Below are 21,177 nucleotides of genomic sequence, written 5' to 3' on the forward strand. Positions count from 1 at the left end.
CTCAAAATTCCAGGATATAGAATCTTTAAGTACATTAGTGGGGATGTAAAAGAGATGATAGTACTGCAGTTTTAATCAGTGAGTCTATTATTGCAGTAAGGAGGTAGGATATCCAAGAAAATTCTTTGATGAGGACATGTGAATAGCACCTAGAGAACAAAAGGGAGCAATCATAGGTAGATACGGGGCAAAAGAGAGATGTTTGTACATTGGCCTTCAAAAATCTGAGTACTGGGTGCACAAACTGGGATGTTATGTCAAAGATGTATAGAATTATTTATTTATTTAATGATACACCACAGGATAGGTCTTTATGGATCTTCGAGCCACACCACCTCAGTTACATGTGACAAACCCAATTAACCCTAACATGACCATGGAACAATTTACAATGACAAATTAACCTACCCGTTAAACTTCAATCATCTCTGCTCTGCCATCATCCTTACTGGTGTCCTCCTCCATTCTACTTGGGCAAGCGCCTCTCTCATGGTTCTGTAATTCCCTTTATTCCATTGCAATACAAATACATATGATTTATGCTTCTCCCTCTCAAATTACAGTAGGAATTCAATCATATGATAGTCACTGCCTTCTAAGAGTTCCTTTATGTTAAATTCCCCAATAAGATCTGGGTTATTACACAACACACAACCTAAGATAACCTTTCCTCGAGTAGGCTCAAGCACAAGCTACTCTAAAAAGCCATCTCATAGGCATTCAACAAATTCCCTCTCTTGCAGTCGGACACCAACCTGATTTTTCCAATCACCTTCTATATTGAATTCTACCATTACAATTGTGTCATTACGCTTATTACATGCCTTTTTCAGCTTCCTTTTCAATCTCAACCCCACATTTTGGCTACTATTTGGAGGCCTATATATGATTCCCATATATTTTTTTCACCCTTGCAATTTCTTAACTCCACCCACAAAGATTCAACATTCTCTGACCCTCTGTCACCTCTTTCTAAAGATTTAATTCTATCTCTCACCAACAGAGCCATATCACAGTCTATGCCTCCTGCCTGTCCTTTCGATACAAAGTATATCCTTTGATGTTAAGCCTCCAACTATGGCCTTCTTTCAACCACAACTCAGTGATGCCCACAACGTCATACCGTAAGACCATAAGACAAAGGTGCAGAAGTCAGCCATTCAGCCCATCGAGTCTGCTCCGCCATTTTATCATGAGCTGATCCATTCTCCCATTTAGTCCCACACCCCCGCCTTCTCACCATAACCCTGGCTACTCAGATACCTATCAATCTCTGCCTTAAATACACCCAATGACTTGGCCTCCACTGCCACTTGTGGCAACAAATTCCATAGATTTACCACCCTCTGGCTAAAAAAAATTCTTTGCATCTCTGTTCTGAATGGGCATCCTTCAATCTGTAAGTCATACCCTCTCGTACTAGACTCCCCCATCACGGGAAACAACTTTGCCACATTCACTCTGTCCATGCCTTTCAACATTCGAAATGTTTCTGAGGTCTCCTCTCATTCTTCTAAACTCCAAGGAATATAGTCCAAGAGCGGACAAATGTTCCTCATATGTTAACCATCTCATTCCCGGAATCATTCTAGTGAATCTTCTCTGTACCCTCTCCAATGTCAGCACATCCTTTCTTAAATAAGGAGACCAAATCTGCCCGCAGTACTCCAAATGAGGTCTCACCAGTGCCTTATAGAGCCTCAACATCACATCACTTCTCCTATACTCTATTCCTCTAGAAATGAATGCCAACATTGCATTTGCCTTCTTCACCACCAACTCAACCTGGAAGTTAACCTTAAGGGTATCCTGTACGATGACTCCCAAGTCCCATTGCATCTCAGAACTTTGAATTCTCTCCCCATTTAAATAATAGTCTGCCCGTTTATTTCTTCTGCCAAAGTGCATAACCATAAACTTTCCAACATTGTATTTCATTTGCCACTTCTTTGCCCATTCTTCCAATCTATCCAAGTCTTTCTGCAGACTCTCCGTTTCCTCAGCACTACCGGCCCCTCCACCTATCTTTGTATCATCAGCAAACTTAGCCACAAAGCCACCTATTCCATAATCCAAATCGTTGATGTACAATATAAAAAGAAGCGGCCCCAACACGGACCCCTGTGGAAAACCACTGGTGACCGGCAGCCAACCAGAATAGGATCCCTTTACTCCCACTCTCTGTATCCTGCCAATCAGCAATGCTCTATCCACAAATGCAACTTTCCCGTAATTCCATGGGCTTTTATCTTGTTAAGTAGCCTCATATGTGGCACCTTATCAAAAGCCTTCTGAAAATCCAAATATACAACACCCACTACATCTCCCTTGTCTAGCCTACTTGTAATTTCCTCAAAAAATTGTAATAGGTTTGTCAGGCAGGATTTTCCTTTAAGGAATCCATGCTGAGTTCTGCCTATCTTGTCATATATGTAGCCCCCCGGCCAAGCCTCAGGGTCGCTCGGCTCGCTGTCATCTAGGGAAACAGCCCTCAGCCCCGGCAAACTGGGTAATCACTTTGTGTGGATACTGTGTGATGTACCCCACCCCGACCAAATAACAGACAATACACCAGATATGATTAAATGATTTACAGTTTATAGATATTACTGGAACTATATAATTAATAGAGAATAAAATGTAAAAGGAAAATAAAAGGCACCACACTTATCAAAGTTCTATCTCTTCGTGCACAAACAGTTGGAGCTCAGGACCCTTCTTCTTCACCCTGCAACCCCTCAGACGTCCTCGACCGGCCAACTGGGACCAACGACGGTGGTCGACCAGACGCTCCACACGAGTCCAGCTCTGTCTCCTCTCTTCGTCGAACGCCCCGCTCAGGGTCTGACCCCGTTAGTGGACTCGCAGCACCTGGTCCATCCTCTGTTTCTCTCTCTCCCGCCTTCTGTGCCAAAACCCCGCGCATACAATATCTTCAGACACACTAAAAGCATAACAACTATCCCAATTGGTTCGTAACACCTTTCTTATCAGTAACATGATGCAAACAAACTGTTAGCGGGAGAACTTTCTCAGCAGTTAACATAACAAAGAAGCTCTTTCAATTATAACATAACAAAGAAGCCATTTTAATTAGACTACACAGTGACGAGAAAAAGAAACCCACTTACATATGCCTCCAGGTACTCTGTAACCTCATCCTTGACAATCGACTCCAACAACTTCCCAACCACCGATGTCAAGCTAACAGGTCTATAATTTCGTTTTTGCTTCCTTGCCCCCTTCTTAAATAGCGGAGTGACATTTGTAATCTTCCAGTCCTCCGGAACCATGCCAGAATCTATCGACTTTTGAAAGATCATCACTAATGCCTCTGCAATCTCCACAGCTACTTCCTTCAGAACACGAAGGTGCATTCCATCTGGTCCAGTAGATTTATCTACCTTTAGATATTCAGCTTGAGTACCCCACTACACTTCCTATAATCTCGTGGAGCTTTCCTGCATTCAATACTCCAAACTTGTCATGAGCTATCTTTATGTTATCTAACTCCCAATGTTTCCTGACGTCTCTTGTTGACGTTCCGCAGTCAGAAGTTGGTGGGAGTGTGGAACAAGCAGCCAGTGCAAGTGGTGCATGCAAGCTCAATTTCAACATTTAAGAGAAATATTGATAGGTACATGGATGGATGGAGTATGAAGGGCTATGGTCTGGGTGCGGGTCTATGGAAGTAGGCAATTTAAACGGTTCAGCACGGGCTAAATGGGCCAACAAGCCTGTTTCTGCGCTGTACGTTTCTGTAACTCTGTGACCTTGACCTTTATCCTTATGGGAGCCCACTGGCACGAAACAATGACTATATCATTCCTTGACTGACTTCCATGGTTATCTCTAAACTTGCCCGCAGATGACTGCATCCACTCCACTTTTGCCAGAATCTGTCTTATGATATTAAAATCATCTTGTTTTTGTTTTTCTTAGCTATTCTGAAACTTTCTGCTCTCTGTATAATATTCTCCCACTGACACTCCCACCACTTTCTTCGGATACTGTGGAGATTCGGCATGACATCTGGAATTTTGAGAAACTTCTATGGATGTGTGGAGGAGCGTGGATTGACTGGCTGAATTATGGCCTGGTACAGAAACACCAATGCCTTTGGATGGAAAATCCTACATAAGGTACTGGATTTAGCTCATTTGGCCCTTCCAGCCACTGAGCACATCTACATCATATGCTGTCGTAGGAAAGCAGCATCCATCATCAGAGATCCCCCATCATTCAGGTCATACTGTTTTCTCGCTGCTGCCATCAGGTAGAAGGTACAAGAGCCTCAGAACTCATACCACCCAGTTCATGAACAGTTAATACCCCACAACCATCAGGCTCTTGAATGAAAGTGTTATAAGGGGCGCACTGGTAGCAGACCCGAATGCAAGACACAGATGCTGCAGTTCTAGGAACAGGACTAGGTTTGTCAAGAAAGCAAGGAGAGTCAGGAAGAAACTACGCTGGAATTGACACAGGCCCTGGACGAGACTAGGATTCAGGCCCTGGGCTGGGACTTGGGCTAGAAGCACAGGACCTGGACGTGGAACTAGGAACAAGGAGCCTGGACTAGGAACTCGGAACTCCGGAACCAGAGTCTGGACAAGGAATCGGAACCCGGGTCTTGACGCGGAACCGGAACCCGGGTCTAGGCTAGGACTTGGGACTAGGATCTTGGCAAGGACAGGACGAGGTACTCCAGCACAGGACAAAGAATCCCCCGGACTGCACGAGGAACTCCTGGGCTGGGATTGGCTCGGCTCTTGGACTCGGCTTGGTTAGGCAGTTGGGTACGGAGCCAGGACTCCTCCTTGGAGTGCAGGGCCAGGACCCTTTCTTGGATGCAGGGCCGGGATGACTGCCGAGGATTCTTGCCAAGGGAAATTGCCGAGATAAACTGCCGAGGATTCGGATGGGGATGATCCAGCACCAGATGAGGACGCAAAGCTCAGACTTGGACAGGGCTGGAACATGGTGCGTGGACTTGGTCTTGGAACACAGGAACACAGAGCCTTGGACTTGAGCACAGGAACACAGAACACAGAGCCAGGACCCCTCCTTGGGAAACAGACTTAGGGCTGGGGCTCTACACAGAGTCAGGACGCCTCCTTGGGAACAGGACATAGGGCCGGGACTCTTCTTTGACATGGACACTAAACACAGGGACATAAAGTGACAGTTCCAAACTCAACGATAGATAGTTCCTTATCTTGGCGTGGCAAGGCTCCGGTCTCACTCTGGCAGTTGAACTTGATGGCAATTCAGACGAGGACACAGGCGAGGTTACAGACAAAGGTTACGGACAAAGTAACTGTTGAGATAAATTGCCAAAGTAACTGCCAGGGATTCAGATGGGGAGGGGAAGGGAACAGTCCAGCAGGAAATCCTTCGTTTGAAGAGGTATTTATGTGCCAGCCCAAAATGAGAATCAGGTGCCTCAATTAAGGTACCCAATGGAACCAGGGAAAACAGGAAAACCCGGAATAAGGATCGATGGACCAGACTGTGAACCGGAATGCAGACGTCACGGACTGGACCATGACAGAAAGAGAACAACTACACTCACTTGACCATCTATTGAGATGATAGATAGATAGATAGATAGATAGATATACTTCATTAATCCTGAGGGAAATTTGGTTTTGTTACAGCCGCACCAACCAAGAATAGAGCGTAAATATAGCAATACAAAAAGCCCCAACAATCAAACAACAAAATGCAAACTATGCCAGATGGAAAATAAGTCCAGGACCAGTCTATTGGTTCAGGGTGTCTGACCCTCCACGGGAGGAGCTGCACGTTTGGTGGCCACAGGCAGGAACGACCTCCTGTACCGCCAAGTGTTGTATCACGGTGGAATGTGGCCAAAGTCCAACAGCAAAAAGTTCAATATCCAGTCTGCAAACACGTTCCTCGATCGTAATATGCCCGGATTGCACCATCTGTTGTTAACCAGATCAGTAAGCACCCAACTCCTTTACGCTTACTGCTCTCAGTGCACCTCCGGTCAGCCGGAACGGTATTACCCACTGAACTCCTCTTCTCCAAAAGTCTCTGTTGTTTCGACCCGTTCCTTTTTCCTCGGCTTTGTGATCTCCCTCTGTGTGTTTTCCTCTGGATTTCAGCAGAGGTGTCCACCGCTCTGCTCGCTAAACCGGTCGGTATTTGCTGGTTCGTGGAATACACAATGCGACCTTGTTTCTGTCCCGCGTGTCGGGATGTAACCATTTTCAGCGCTAAGGAAAACCCAAATAAAACTCTCTCTACCAGCATGTTAGAGAGGGTGCAGCTTCGATGCGTTACCGTGAGAAAAAAAAAACAAAAAATAACGTAAATTGAAAAGTAATAAGAAGAAAGTAAGAATAGATTGGAACGGTTGTACCAGGCTGCATGCACGACCGGAGCATGCGCACTAACCCATAATCAACTATCTCACTTTAAGGATTCTTTATCCTGGTATCTCATGTTCTCATTATTTATTAGAATTTATTTATATTTGCATTTGCACAGTTTGTTGTCTTCTGCACTCTGGTTGATTTTTCATTGATCCTGTTACAGTTACTATTCTACAGATTTGTTTGGTATGCCCACAGGAAGATGAATCACAGGATTATATATGGTGAGATTATGTACTCTGATAATAAAATTTTCTTTGAGTTTTGAACATGCCCCACTCCAAAAATAAGGAGCCGGTCCAGGACTGCTTCCTCTTCCATTGTGGGACTATGCTCCTCCTGGATGGATTTACTCACTCTAACAGTCTAGGCATGTTATTTTAAGGCAATCCCATTTAATTCTGGAGAAAATGAAATTTTCTACCATTATAATCCCATGGATTTTATGCTTCTTTATGATTTTTCTACTTAACTGCTCCTCTTCTAATGATTGCTTCCTGTTTAGAGGCTAGTGGTTTGACCTGAAGCATAGGAACTAGAGTCATACAGCACTACAGGACAGAAACCGACCATTTGGCCCATATAGATTAGATTATGAGGACACGCAGTCCTCTTTTATTGTCATTTAGTAATGCCTTTGCATTAAGAAATAATACAATGTTCCTCCAATGTGATATCACAGAAACACAAGACAGACCGAGATTGAAAAACTGACAAAAACCACATAATTATAACATATAGTTACAACAGTGCAAGCAATACCGTAATTTGATGAAGAACAGGCCATGGGCACGGTTAAAAAAAAGTCTCAAAGTCTCTCGAAAGTCCCATTATCTCACGCAGACGGTAGAAGGAAGAAAACTCTCCCTGCCATGAGCTTCCAGCGCCGCAAACTTGCTGATACAGCGTCCTGGAAGCACCCGACCACAGTCCGACTCCGAGTCCGTCTGAAAACTTCGAGCCTCCGACCAGCCCTCCGACACTGAGCACCGAGCACCATCTCTGCCAAGTACTTCGACCCCAGCCCCGGCCGCCAGTAACAGGCAAAGCTGAGGATTTGGGGCCTTCCCCTCCGGAGATTTTCGATCGCACAGTAGCAGCAGCAGCAGCAAACCGGGCATTTCAGAAGTTACTCCAGATGTTCCTCTGTGCTTCTCACGTCTGTCTCCATCAAATCAGAATTGTGCACAGCATCCTACTTACAAATATGATATTATTCACCGGAGAGGTGGCACGCGCTGCGTCGTGCCGCCATCTTCTCCTCCCTCCTTCCTATAATAAATATACTATTTATTATATGATAGTATATAATAAACTATTATGCTTCCTAGTCTCACCAACTTGCACTAAGAGTATAGCCCTCCATGCTCCTCCCATCCAAGTTCAAGCTCAAGTTTAACTGTTAATCAGCGATACATGAATATCCATGAATACAGCCAAATGAAACAGTGTTTTTCTGAAGCTAAGGATCAAAACACAGTTCTGACAGTCATATACAGCACAGGGCACATATAAGACAGTAGTAAAATACAGTCACACAAAAAAATACAGTCCAAGTCCCTGAGTCTATGAATGTTGCAGCAGTCTTTAGTTGAACACAATACATCTTGCCTTCTGCCGAGCAAACACTGGAGGCAACACCAACTCCAGCAGGTACGCTACACCATGCTGCTTCCACTGGAGTGCACTGACTATTACACCTCTCCCCTGGGTGGCTGCAAATAGGCAATACTGCAGGTTGAGGACTAGTCCTCGTTACAGGTCTAGTAACGAGGCCTGTACTCGTTACAGAGAGTTAAATTGTAACAAAGAGGAAAAATTCAAAAGGATGAAGAATGCGGGACTGAAGATACTGTATTTAAACGCGCATAGCATTCGGAATTAGGTAAAAGACAGGTTAGAGTAGATATAGGACCGATAGAAAATGATGCTGGAGAAATTGTAATGGGAGATAAGAAGATGGCAGAGGAACTGAACGAGTATTTTGTATCAGTCTTCACTGAGGAAGACATCAGCAGTATACTGGACATTCGAAGGTCATTGATCTTTTTCGTTGAGTGGACCACTCATTGCAAACTGGACTTGGAGAAGGAGAAGGCAGCGCAAGACCAAATGGTGATAGAGGCGGTGATAACACTCTGAATAATAGCTGAGTAATTCAATAATTCCTGAGATGTTCAGTTTCCTAAACTGGCATAGGAAGAACAATCTCTGCTGGGCTTTCATAGTGATGAGTGTAACAAGTTTAACCCACTTCAAAGTACATGTATTATCAGGTATGTAGGCAGTATACAACTCTAAGATTCATCTTCCTCACAGAGAGCCACAAAACAAGGAAAACCACCGAACCCACTCTAAGAAAGAAAGCATCAAACCATCAGTCCCCCCCCCAATATGCAAAAAAAGCAAATCAAGCAAAAAGCAACAAAAAAAGAGCAAAAAACGCAGAATATATGTAACGCTCAACTCTATCAGTTCGTGTTTATCTAGGGGAAAACCCCATCCACCCGCCCGGCCGTGTCACACAGTTACGTCGTTGCTGTGTAATGCCACCTGGTACAAACTCACACATCAAATATCAGACAGCACTCAAGGTACACTTTACAGATTATAATTTGTAAATCTTACTGGGACTATGAGATTAATAGAGATACAATAAAAAGAGAAAGAGAAAGGTGCCAGACTTATCATAGTTCAATTTCTTCGTGTACACAGGTTGGAGATCAAATAACGGGTCTTTTCTTCACCCTGCGATCCCTTCCAACCCCCTCGACCCACCGCTCGGGACCAACCACGGTGGTCGACCAGAGCGCTTCCAGCACGTCCTTCTTCTCTGGGTCTCCTCCTGAAAAGCCTGCGAAACCACACGGTTCCCAGCCATAAGAAACAGAATATCACCTACAAAAAGAATAACATGGACACCCATTGGTTCGTTCCTTCTCTTATCAGTAACATAACCCAAACAAGCTGCTAGAAAAAGAACCACTGTCTCAGCAGTTAACATCACAGAGGAGACATTTTGATTAGCCTACGCAGTAACATAAAAGAAGAAACCCTTTACCTATAAAACACAAAATCAAAGAGCATGTCCCAGTTCATCTCAGCATTCCTTATCTGCAAGCTGCCCCGATTCAAAATCGTCTGAAAACTAGCATCAAAAAAGGAGCAGTCAGGAAAACTAAAAGCACATCATAATGTGAATTAGAGTCCAATGTATTGGTAATGGTATCACAATAGCTTTATGCACATTTTTTTCTGAGTGAAGCTTTCAAATTTTCAAATGGCTTTTAGCACCTAACAGTTATTTTTATTAGTGAACCAATGGGAGTAATGATTGATTGTTGTTTTTTCCTGAGTAATTTGAATAAGGAATCATCATGTAAATTTATATGAACAGCAAGAAAGTTGTACTCATATAAGTGAGTTAATTGAAATATAAAACACATCATCATAAAGCATCTTGTAAAGTAATAGTGAAGCTTTGGGGATGACCTAAAGTAATCCAATGCTTAAAGTAATTATGGAACAAAAGTTTGATTTGACTTTAGCATAGGAAATGGTGTAACATTAAGATTTCACCAGCTAGTTTCACATCTTTCCAAGACAATAGATAATTACATGTAAAGTTGAACACCCCAGTAGAATATTGTCATAATGTACAATAACAATTGAAATGGTTTGAGAGCAATGGTGGGTGCCTGCTAATGATATATTGGGAGAATGAAATCTTGTCCTTCAGTTGACCTGCATGTTCTCAATTCCCCAGTACTGAACTAGGAACCATCCATTATTACTTAATTAAAGTCCCTAAGATAACTGTTCCACGGCCAAAAATGTAAATACCAACTACATACAAACCTTCTATCCCAAGTGCAAGGTGCAGGAATGTTGCATCATATTCAATGATTTACAGATCTTCCCCAAGGTCTGTACATCAACTTGTCCCTTAAGATGCCTGCTCCCAGCTTTTCCCCCATGAACCTACCATTTAATGAAAACAACTTTATTCGCGACTTCCTGAGAAGTTTTCAAAGATTCGGCATGTCATCTAATACATGGACAAACTTCTGCAGCTGCACAGTGGACAGTATCTTGATTGGTTGCATCACAGCATGGCATGGAAACACTAATGCCTTTGAGCCTATAAAAAGTAATGGACACAGCCCAGTCCATCACAGGGAAAAGCACATCTACGAGGAGTATTGTCACAGGAAAGCAACATCCACTATCAAGGATTGCCATCATCCAGGCCGAGTACTATTTTGACTGCTGTCATCAGGAAGGTGGTACGGGAGCCTCAAGACCCACACTGCCAGGTTCAGGAACATTTATTACTCCTCAACCATCAGGCTCCTGAATCAGACTGGATAACTTAACTCACTCCAACACTGAAATGATTCCACAACCCATGGATTCATTTTCAAGGGCCCCTACAACTCGTGTTCTCAATATTTATGTATGATTATTTTGATTTTTTTCTTTCTGTATTTGCACAATTTGTTATCTTCTGCACATTAGTTGTTTGTCAGCAGCTTTGATGTGTGTTGCTTGAATTTCCAGCATCTGCAGAATTCCTGTTGTTTTAGTTTGTATGCAGTTTTTCATTGATTCTGTTGTGTTTCTTCATACTTACTGTGAATGCACATAAGAAATAGAATTTCAGGGTTCTGTATGGTGACATATAATGTATGTACTTTGATAATAAATTTACTTTGAACTTTGGAACATTGAACTTTTTGATAAACGTAGATACACCACATTTAACAATTACTGGCTTGCCTGTTAGTTTTTTACACTGCAGTCACTATTTCATTGTAATATGTGTAAAGTTTAATTAAAAACATTCTTGCGTTTGGATTAGAAGTTGTGTGTTCTGCAACTTAGCAAAAAAAAAAATCACTCCCCTGACACTCTGCTGGAGCACTGAGGTGAGGGAGTAGGGGTGTGAGGAGCTGCCCTTTTAAAAGTATAATCTTCTTTGACAATGCATTAAATCAGGAACAGATTTCATCTCTCGTGTGACACTATTTTGAAGAAAGGCTGAGTCATAGGATAAATATTTGTCCCATGACCCCAATATGTCAAGGACTGTGTGATGACTACCCGTGCATCAGCTTCCCCATGTTAAGCAAAGTCACGCACGGGCATTCACGATTAAGGGGTGGTCACCCTAACATCCCAGGTATGTGGAGCCCAGATCGGGATCTAAAGCTACCTGCGGACCCACCAGTAGACCCTTAGGATTAGATCATACTTGACTTGAATGATCACATTCATCACACAGTATCATAACATATACCAACATTGCGAAAGATGATCTATAATGAATGTTATCATTTAACTTCCATTTAATTATAATAAATAGTGCTACATGTTATTGTACCTGGAATCCCAATCTCATGGAAATTTCAAGTTCAAATTCAAGTTTAATTGTCATTCAACCTTTATACAGCTAAACAACATAGCGTTCCTCCAGAGCCAAGGAGCAAAATACAGTACATACAGTCACACAAAGCACACAGCTCATATAGTCACAAAAATAATATTAGCCCAAATCTTTGAATAGCATGGCATGTAAATTGATAGTGCATGGCATGTTGTCCAAGAGCCACGTTTCTGCAAGAACAAGCACGCAACAGTTCCTCATCTCGCAGTGGTTCAGCAGACAAAATCAGCCTGTCAGCAGAAAGCAATGCAGTTTGTCTTCCAGAGAGTGAACACTGGAGAGCTGCACTAACAGGAAGAGCCGGTTCCTGGCACAACATGGAGTCTAGTGCTCCTACTGGGCATTGAAATCCATGGCAGTCATAGACTATCCTCCTTCCCAGATTTTGCCGCACAGCTTTTGTGGGTAAAATTAAAATGGAGACTTTGCATTTGAATGATATCAAAACTACTGTATTTCCTTCATATTGTTGGCACATTTTCACTGAGTTTCACAAATAAGCCACAGGAATCAAATGCTGTTGCTCAGAAAAAGCTCCCACCAGGTTGTGAAGAGATTTGGGGGAGCATGCACTGTATACGTTCAAACTCTTCTTTCTTCTAACTGAAAAATCCTCCAGGAGTAAATGCATGTTATCTGTTGTTCCAACAAACCTGAGATTTGGAGGGTCAAGACTCAGTGCAAATTCTTGAGTACTATCATGTACTTGAGTACTTTACTGTTTGTCTCATTCCCATTTTGGGAGGAGGCTATGTGGCATCCACGGGACCACCTGACACAAACACAGTTACTTTCCCCAAGCAGTAAGGCTGATCAACACCTCCACCCACTAACCCACAGCTCCACACCCCCAACCACCACTACTTTATCATTTCGTGTCAGGGTCACCTTATGTACAGACACCCTTGTGTCATCACTTCATGGACATACACTCTATCTATTTATATAAGCTATCTTATGTATCTATATTTATTGTGTGTTTATTATTATTGTGTTTTTTGTGCTGCATCAGACCTTGGCTAACAATTATTTCATTCTCCTTCACACTTGTGCACTAGAAATGGCATTTTAGATTAGATTATGAGGACACGCAGCCCTCTTTTTATTGTCATTTAGTAATGCAGGCATTAAGAAATGATACATTATTCCTCCGGTGTGATATCACAAAACACAGGACAGACCAAGACTGAAAAACTAACAAAACCACATAATTATAACATATAGTTACAACAGTGCAACAATACCATAACTTGATGAAGAACAGACCATGGCACAGTAAAAAAGTTCAAAGTCTCTCGAATGTCCCACACCTCACGCAGATGGGAGAAGGAAGAAAACTCTCCCTGCCATGCCCGACCACAGTCCGACTCTGAGTCGTCCGAAAACTTCGAGCCTCCGATCAGCCATCCGACACCGGGTACCGAGCACCATCTCTATCCGAACGATTCAACCTCAATCTTGGTTGCCAGCAGCGGGCAAAGCCGGGGATTTTGGGGCCTACCCTGCAGAGATTCCCGATCGCGCAGCAACAACAGCAGTGAGCGGGCGTTTCAGAAATTTCTCCAGATGTTCCTCTGTGCTTTCACGTCTGTCCCAATCAAATCAGAATTGTCCATAGCCCCTATTTAATGCATACGATATCATTCTCAACAGAGAGCTGCGCGCGCATGGCGCGCTGCTATCTTCTCCTCCCGCTGTTGAATCTTGAACCTTGGTAGACTATTCAGTGCAGTACTGAGACCCTGAACATTCAGACAGGTAACATTGTTTAAAAGTGGATTTTACCCATTTTGGTGCACAATTTGGTAGTTATGTATATCTCCAATACCCCATCAGTGGACGCCAAACAAAATTGGTGATATTTCTCTTAAATAATCACTTTCTTCTCCATTTCCTCCATCAACAAGACCGAAGTTAAAATGTTATTCAAAGATGCCAAAGCATCACCATTGCAAATGTCTTTTAACTGGTCGTGAGCTGTCAAGAGTTTGTTTTTGCAGCAACAGTGCTGTGCAATATATAAAAAGTACTATCAATTACAATAAGAAAAATATACAGCATTTTAAAATAAATAAGTAGTGTAAAAAGAAAGCAAAAATAGTGAGGTTGTGTTCATGAGTTGGTTCATTGTCTCTTCTGAAATTTGATGATGTAGGGGTAAAAGCTGTTCCTAAACCATTGGGTGCGTGACTTCAGGCTCTTGTACCTCCTCTCAGATGGTAGTAATAAGAAGAGAACATGCCCTGGGTTATGGGAGCCCTTAATGATGGATGCTGCCTATTTGAAGCTATCCCACAATGCTAAGGAGGCTAGTACCCATGATAGAGATGGCTGAGTTTATAACTTCTATCAGCTTTTTTCCAATTCTGTGCTGTGCTCCCTTCACACCAGACAGTGATGCACCAGTTAGAATGCTCTTCCCAGTACGTCTATAGAAATTTGTGAAAGTCTTTGGTGACTTACCAAGTCTGCTCAAGCTCCAAAAGAAATATAGTCGCTGTCATGTCTTCTTTGAAATTCCATCTTTCTATTGAGCCTAGGATAGATCTTCAGGGATGTTGACACTAAGGAACTTGAAACTCTTTCCACTGCTGACGCCTCAGTAAGGACTGATATGTTTTCCCTGGATGTCCCTTTCCTGAAGTCAAACATTCAATACTATCATCCCCTCAACGCTAATTAATATGCTTCAAGACACTGGCCTCAATAACTTATGTAATTGGCTCCTCGATTTCCTCACTTGCAGACCCCAGGCGGTTCAGATTGGCAACTACACCTTCTCCACAGTCCCCAACAGCGCAGGTGCACCACAAGGCAGTGCACTTAGCTCCCTGTTTTAATTGCTTTACACATACAGGAAGGAAATTGAAAATTTGGCTGAATGGTGTCATGCCAACAACCTCTCACTCAATGTCAGCAAGACCAAGAAGCTGATTATTAAATTCAAGGGGAGCAAAGAGGAAATCCAGGAGCCTGTCCTCATTGGGGGAATCAGAGGTGGAAAGGGTCAGCAACTTTAAATTCCTCAGTGTTATCATTTCAGAGGATCTGTCCTGGGTCCAGCACATAAATGCAATTAGATTCCATCAGATTATGAGGACAGTCCGTCCTCATTTATTGTCATTTAGAAATGCATGCATTAAGAAATGATACAATATTCCTCCAGAGTGATACCACCAAAAAAAAAGGACAATCCAAAGACTAACACTGACAAAAGCATATAATTATAACATATAGTTACAGCAGTGCAAAGCAATACCATAATTTGATAAAGAGCAGACCATGGGCACAGTAAAAAAAAATCTCAAAGCTCCGATTGACTCCCGATAGTCCCGATAGCAGGCAGCAAAAGGGAGAAACTCTCTCTGCCGTAAACCTCCAGGGGCCGACAACTGCCGATGCATTGGAAGCACCTGACCACAGCCGACTCTGAGTCTGTCCGAAAACTTTGAGCCTCCAACCAACCCCTCCTATACAACCTCCCGAGCACCATCCTCTGCCGAGCGCTTAGACCCCACCCCGGCCGCTGAGCAACGAGCAGAGCCGAGGACTCGGGGCCTTCTCCTCCGGAGATTCTCGATCGCACAGTAGCAGCGGCAGCGAAGCAGGCATTTCAGAAGTTTCTCCAGATGTTCCGCCGTGCTCTCACGTCTGTCTCCATCAAATCAGGATTGTGCACGGTCCCCTACTTGACACCGGAGTGGCCACTGCACGCTGCGTCACGCCGCCATCTTCTCCTCCTCCATTACAAAGAAAGCATGACAGTGCCTCTACTTCCTTAAAAGTTTGCAAAGATTAGGCATGATATCTAAAACTCTGACAAACTTCTACAGGTGTGTGGTGAAGAGTATATAGACTGTGCATCACAGTCTGGTGTAGAAACACCAATGCCCTTGAATTGAAAATCCCACAAAATGTCATGGACATGGCTGAGTCCATCAGAGGTAAAGCCCTTCCCACAATTCAGCACACCTACATGGACCGATGTCACAGCCTCCATCAGCAGGGACCCCCACCACCCAGGCTAGGCTCTCTTCTCGCTGCTGTCATCAGGGAGAAACTACAAGGGTCTTAGGACCACACCACCAGGTTCGGGAAGAGTTATCACCCTTCAAGTATCAGGCTCTTGGACCAGAGGGGATAACTTCACTCACCCAAATACTAAACCGTTCTCACAGGCTATTGTCTCATTTTCAAGGACTATTTATTTCATCTTCTCAATATTTATTGCAGATTTATTTATTTATTTAGTATTTGCACAATTTGTCATCTTTTGCACATTGATTATTTGTCTGCTTTGTTGGGTGTGGTCCTTCATTGATTCTATTACAGCGGTTCTTGGATTTACTGAGAAGGCCTGTAAGAAAATGAATCTCAGGGTTGTAAATGGTGATCTGTATGTACTTAGATAATAAATTTACTTTGAACTTTGAATGAATTCCTTGATCTTACTGATGTTGAGTGCAAGGTTGTTTGCTGTGACACCACTCAACCAGCTGATCATGTATGTTAAAAGTCTACAAATGCTGGAATCCAAAGCAACACACACAAAATGCTGGAGGAACTCAGCAGGTCAGTCAGCATCTATGGAAAAGAATAAACAGTTGACATTTCTGGATGAGACCTTTCTTTAGGACTGAGAAGGAAGCAGGAGGACGCCAGAATAAAAAGGAGGGGAAGGAGGGGAAGGAGAATATCTAGAAGAAGATAGGTGAAGCCAGGTGGGTGGGAAAGGTAAAGGGCTGGAGATGAAGGAATCTAATAGGGGAGGAGAGTGGGCCGCAGGAGAAAGGGAAGGAGGAAGAGACCTGGGGGAAGTGACAGGCAGGTGAGAAGAGGTACAAGGCCAGAGTGGGGAATAGAGGAAGAGGGGAGGGGGTGGGAGGAATAATTTTTTTACCGGAAGGAGAAATCGATATTCAGGGCATCAGGTTGGAGGTTACCCAGATGGAAAGTAACATATTAGTCTGTATATTCTGCAGTGGCAATCAACGTGCATGGGGTGTGAAACTACTTTCTATAGATACAGTACTTCACAATTCCATATCCTGAGGATGCATTTAAAATTGATTTGAATTTGTCTCAACATCTAGATACAAATCTGCAACCAATACAGCGAGCAAATTCTTTTCCTAGTACTTTAGTGCCCTCAGCTGGTAAGATTGGGTTAGAATTCAATGTAATTGTGTCAGAGCACTGAGAATCCAACAGACTGGTTTAAATCTATTTAGCTTGACGCTGGAGCAGTCAGGCCATAAAAGCAGTTTGCCGTGGTTTAAAGCAATGCCCTATTTTCCGCGGAACTCCACACATTGGGAAATTGTACTTCTGGGTGGAATTCACTCCATTGTGAAATGTATCCAGTGAAGGCAAGTGAGGGGACAGGGGAATGTCGATCTCTCCTTCCCTTTTTCCTATGGTCCACTCTTCTCTCCTATCAGATTCTTTCTTCTTCAGCCCATGACCTTTCCCACCCACCTGGCTTCACCTATCACCTTCCATCTAACCTTTTTCCACTCCCCCCCACCCCACATTTTTATTCTGGCATCTTTCCCTTTTCTTCTCAGTCTTGGGGAAGGGTCTCGGCCCAAAACATCAATTGTTTACACTTTTACATAGACGCTGCCTGACCGGCTGAGTTCCAGCAACATTTTGTGCATGTTGTGATGGGGTAAGAGAGATTATTTTCAAGAGAAATTTCAACTATCCTGTTTTGATTATCCCTGATGGGGAATTGGAGCTGTACATATCTTCCAGAGAACGACCAAAAATGGGTGAAATCCAACTTTTAGGCAATTTTCCTTTCAAAATGTTCTAAAGCAATTTCATTCTAAGATTCATGATTGATTGTCCATTATATCAGATGATGACAGTTAGATGTCTACAGTTCTGTTGTGGGTTTGCAGGTGAATGCTGTCCAAGCCATGAGCGACATAGACGTCCACAATAAGGACAAGAAAACTCTACTGGATCTGGAAGTGGAGCCACTGCTATGGCTTTGTTTCTTTGTCAGTCAGCAATTGGTACGGCTTGGCATCTCTCCTCCAGGTTGTTGTGAGCAGCCCTAACCAAGGCTCACCAGTCACTCCAGTCTTGTGCCCTCTGTTCCAGCCATTTTGATACAAGCCCAGCGTGTGCAATGTTAGCTTTCATTCAGTCCTTGAACCTTGCCTTGATTCCTCTTGCCCATCAAAAACTCACCTATTCGGGAATGCCTCGTGGTTATGACATACCCCGTCCACCAAAGCTGTGCTTCTACTTCAACATTTGTGGACCCTGCCCTGCCGAGGACCTCTAGGTTTGTAACTCGGTCCTGCAAATGGATGCCAAGGATCAATTGCAGACTACCCATCCAGCACTTTGAGGTGCCTTCTATATACATTACTTCCCAGGTTTCACATCCACACAGGAGACAACTGAGGATACAGCCATGCAATAGCATTGCTGTAAGTAGCAAATATGAAAGCCTCCTTATGCAAACCTAGCTCTGACAAATTGCTATGACTATTCAGAATCAGACTCATATTTACTATGTGTCATATGACATGAAATTTGTTGTTCTGCAGCTGTAGTATAAAAATATAAAAATCTATAAATTAGAAAAATAAATGACCAGTGTAAAAAAGAGAATAGTGAGGTAGTTTTCAAGTGGTCACAGACCATTCAGAAATCTGATAATCTGATGGCGGTGGAGAGGAAGTTTTTCTGAAATTGTTGAGATTGTGTCTTCAGTCTCCTTCTTGAGAGTAGTAGCAAGAAGAGGACGTGTCCTAGATGGTAAAGTTCCTTGTTATGCTTGTTCTTAATAAAGACAAATTTAGCATAGGTAAACGCTAGAACATTTTTATTTCAGAATCATAATCAGAATTGTAATCAGGTTTATTATCACCGGCATGTGACGTGAAATTTGTTAATTTAGCAGCAGCAGTTCAATGCAATACATAACCTAGCAGAGTGAAAAAAATAATAAATACCGTAAAATAAAACATAATAATAATAAATAAACAAGTAAATCAATTATGCATATTGAACAGATTTTAAAAACGTGCAAAAACAGAAATACTGTATATTAAAAAAAAGTGAGGTAGTGTCCAAAGCTTCAATGTCCATTTAGGAATCAGATGGCAGAGGGGAAGAAGCTGTTCCTGAATCACTCCAGGAATGACTCCAGGTCAACACTGAATGTGCAAGACCAGCTCCCCACCAAGGCCTCCAGTTCCGGGTGAACTGCCTGCATTTCGCACTGGGAGCTGAAGTTCTTTATTATGCACACATATTAATACATCTTCCCCCTTTAAAGAAAAACAAACACAATACTATGTCCTCATAAACCTGCAAGGAACAATAATCATTTCCAACAAACATATCTACATTCTGTAGCCAGTCCTTTTTTCACTTAGCAACATTCAATCACTCTCTGAGGAGTTTCAATGATCCTTTTTGGCTTGCTATTTGTTTCCACGACTTGGCTGGTGGCGTATTGGCATCGGTGTCGGACTTTGGGACGAAAGATCCCGAGTTTGAATCCTGCTGGCTCCCCTGCACACTTTCCATCCGTGCTAGGTTACGAGCTGGTGATCTCTTTGGAAACTCACCCGGCAGAAGGCAATGGCAAACCACTGCTGTAACTTGCCTCGTACGCGGTTCCCCACTACATCAGAGAGGCATGGAGGGAAATTGTCTGCTTACCGGAGAAACTCTGGATGCGACGTACCTTTCCTTTTATTTGTTTCCACAGGTGTATTGCTTGCATTTAGTGTGTTAATATTTGTATCTTTCTGAGAACTCTGATCAACATATTCATTTTTTACATCAGCTGGCCCCTTTGGTGTACTGACAGATGACATGTCACCACTTTGGGTTGGAGGTTGTAGTCATAGATCCAGATGGTTCCTTCTCAGGGGCGATCCTCACTCTGCCTGGATTTGATAGGAAGGTGGAACAACATCCTCTCACACGTATCCTTGCATGCCAGAAACGTGATCTTGGATTCACACTTGATCTCCAGGCTTCAGGACCGGTGGGCTTTTCACAGGCTTGTCGTGACACTGTTTCTGTTTTTCTTTCCCGTTTACTTTAGTCAATTTAACCTTGTGTGTTGTTACATACCTCAAGGAGACCTTGTGACTTTCTTGTGAGAATGATGTAGTGGTCTTTTGGAGGTCACCTGATGTAATTTTCCTGCCGATGTGGGGTCACTTGATGACATGTTCACCACGGGTATAAAAGGGAAGATCCCTGGTGACGCAGTTAGTTTTCCAGCTAGAACGTTAGTCAGTGTCTCCGTTCCGTTGCGTATTTGTTTTATGATGCAGTTTCATTTTTAAAACGGAGTGTTATGTTCTATTGTAAGGTACAATAGTGCTGGACTGGCAGTTTACCCATTTCTGCCAGATTTGGCGATGTACTTTTTCAGTAGTATTGGAGAGTGAAGACTTTATCGAAGTACAGGACCTGAAGGATTAAGAGAAGTTGGTAATGTTCGGCAGTTTAATAAAGGATCGACCTTATTGAGTCTTCGTTGAAGAAGTAGAAATATGCATTGAAGATAACTCCTGCCAAAACAGCAAGGTAGTTCATGCAGGATTTGCTCGCCAGAAGAAAGGTCAGTTGTTTTAAGCCATTTATTTCCTTCATCGTGAATCCTTTGGACAGAACCAGCAGGAAAGTCACGTCTATGAAGAAATCCTTCTCCACAGAAGTCTCTCCCAATTGAATGTATACACCTGTTGGACTTTTGAATTTACCATTTTAAGAACTGTATTTGACTTTACAACTTTAAGAATTGTTTTTGCATTTATTGCTTTAAGAACCAGTACTGAGTGGCGATTTGTCGAATGGCCGCTTAGCAGTTAATTTCCGGTTAAGGTTGTCATTGTTTTTTTTATTGTTTATCTGTGTTTAATAAATGTTTGGTTGTTTTTATATAACTTGTCTCGATTGATATTCATTGTGATCGGTTACGTAACAGTGTTCCTTCAGTTGTCAACGGGTTTTCATGTACTGGAAGGTTAGGGCTTACAAGTTGACCCATCAGAAGTAGTGGCACACTTCTGTAAATCATCAAACTTTTGTGCAAATCTTCTTGTCCACTTTGCACTTTCTTTATGAGACCCTTCACTACCTTGACCGAACTTTCTGCTAGGCCATTAGATTCTGCATGATGTGGGCTTGAAGTTATATGTTGAAACCCTCAATCATTGGCAAAGGACTCAAATTAACAGCTCGAAAATTGTTGACCATTGTCTAATACCACTCCACATGGAACTCCATGCCTCGCAAACACAGCTTTCGGGACGGTGATGACCACTTTGCTGGATGTTGAGT

At 42.8% G+C, this 21,177-nt stretch overlaps 1 long non-coding RNA gene across 2 annotated transcripts in view; it reads right to left on the reverse strand.

Moving 5' to 3' along the window:
- Positions 1–2,086: 2,086 nt before the first annotated feature.
- Positions 2,087–21,177, reverse strand: part of LOC134344197 (uncharacterized) — a 72,587-nt gene continuing 53,496 nt past the window's right edge. For both annotated transcript variants that reach the window (XR_010017391.1, XR_010017395.1), the window contains one exon: positions 2,087–9,302. This is a non-coding gene — a long non-coding RNA (uncharacterized LOC134344197). The remainder of the gene's footprint in view (positions 9,303–21,177) is intronic.

This window comes from Mobula hypostoma, chromosome 1 (assembly GCF_963921235.1).
Source record: "Mobula hypostoma chromosome 1, sMobHyp1.1, whole genome shotgun sequence".
NCBI lineage: Eukaryota > Metazoa > Chordata > Chondrichthyes > Myliobatiformes > Myliobatidae > Mobula > Mobula hypostoma.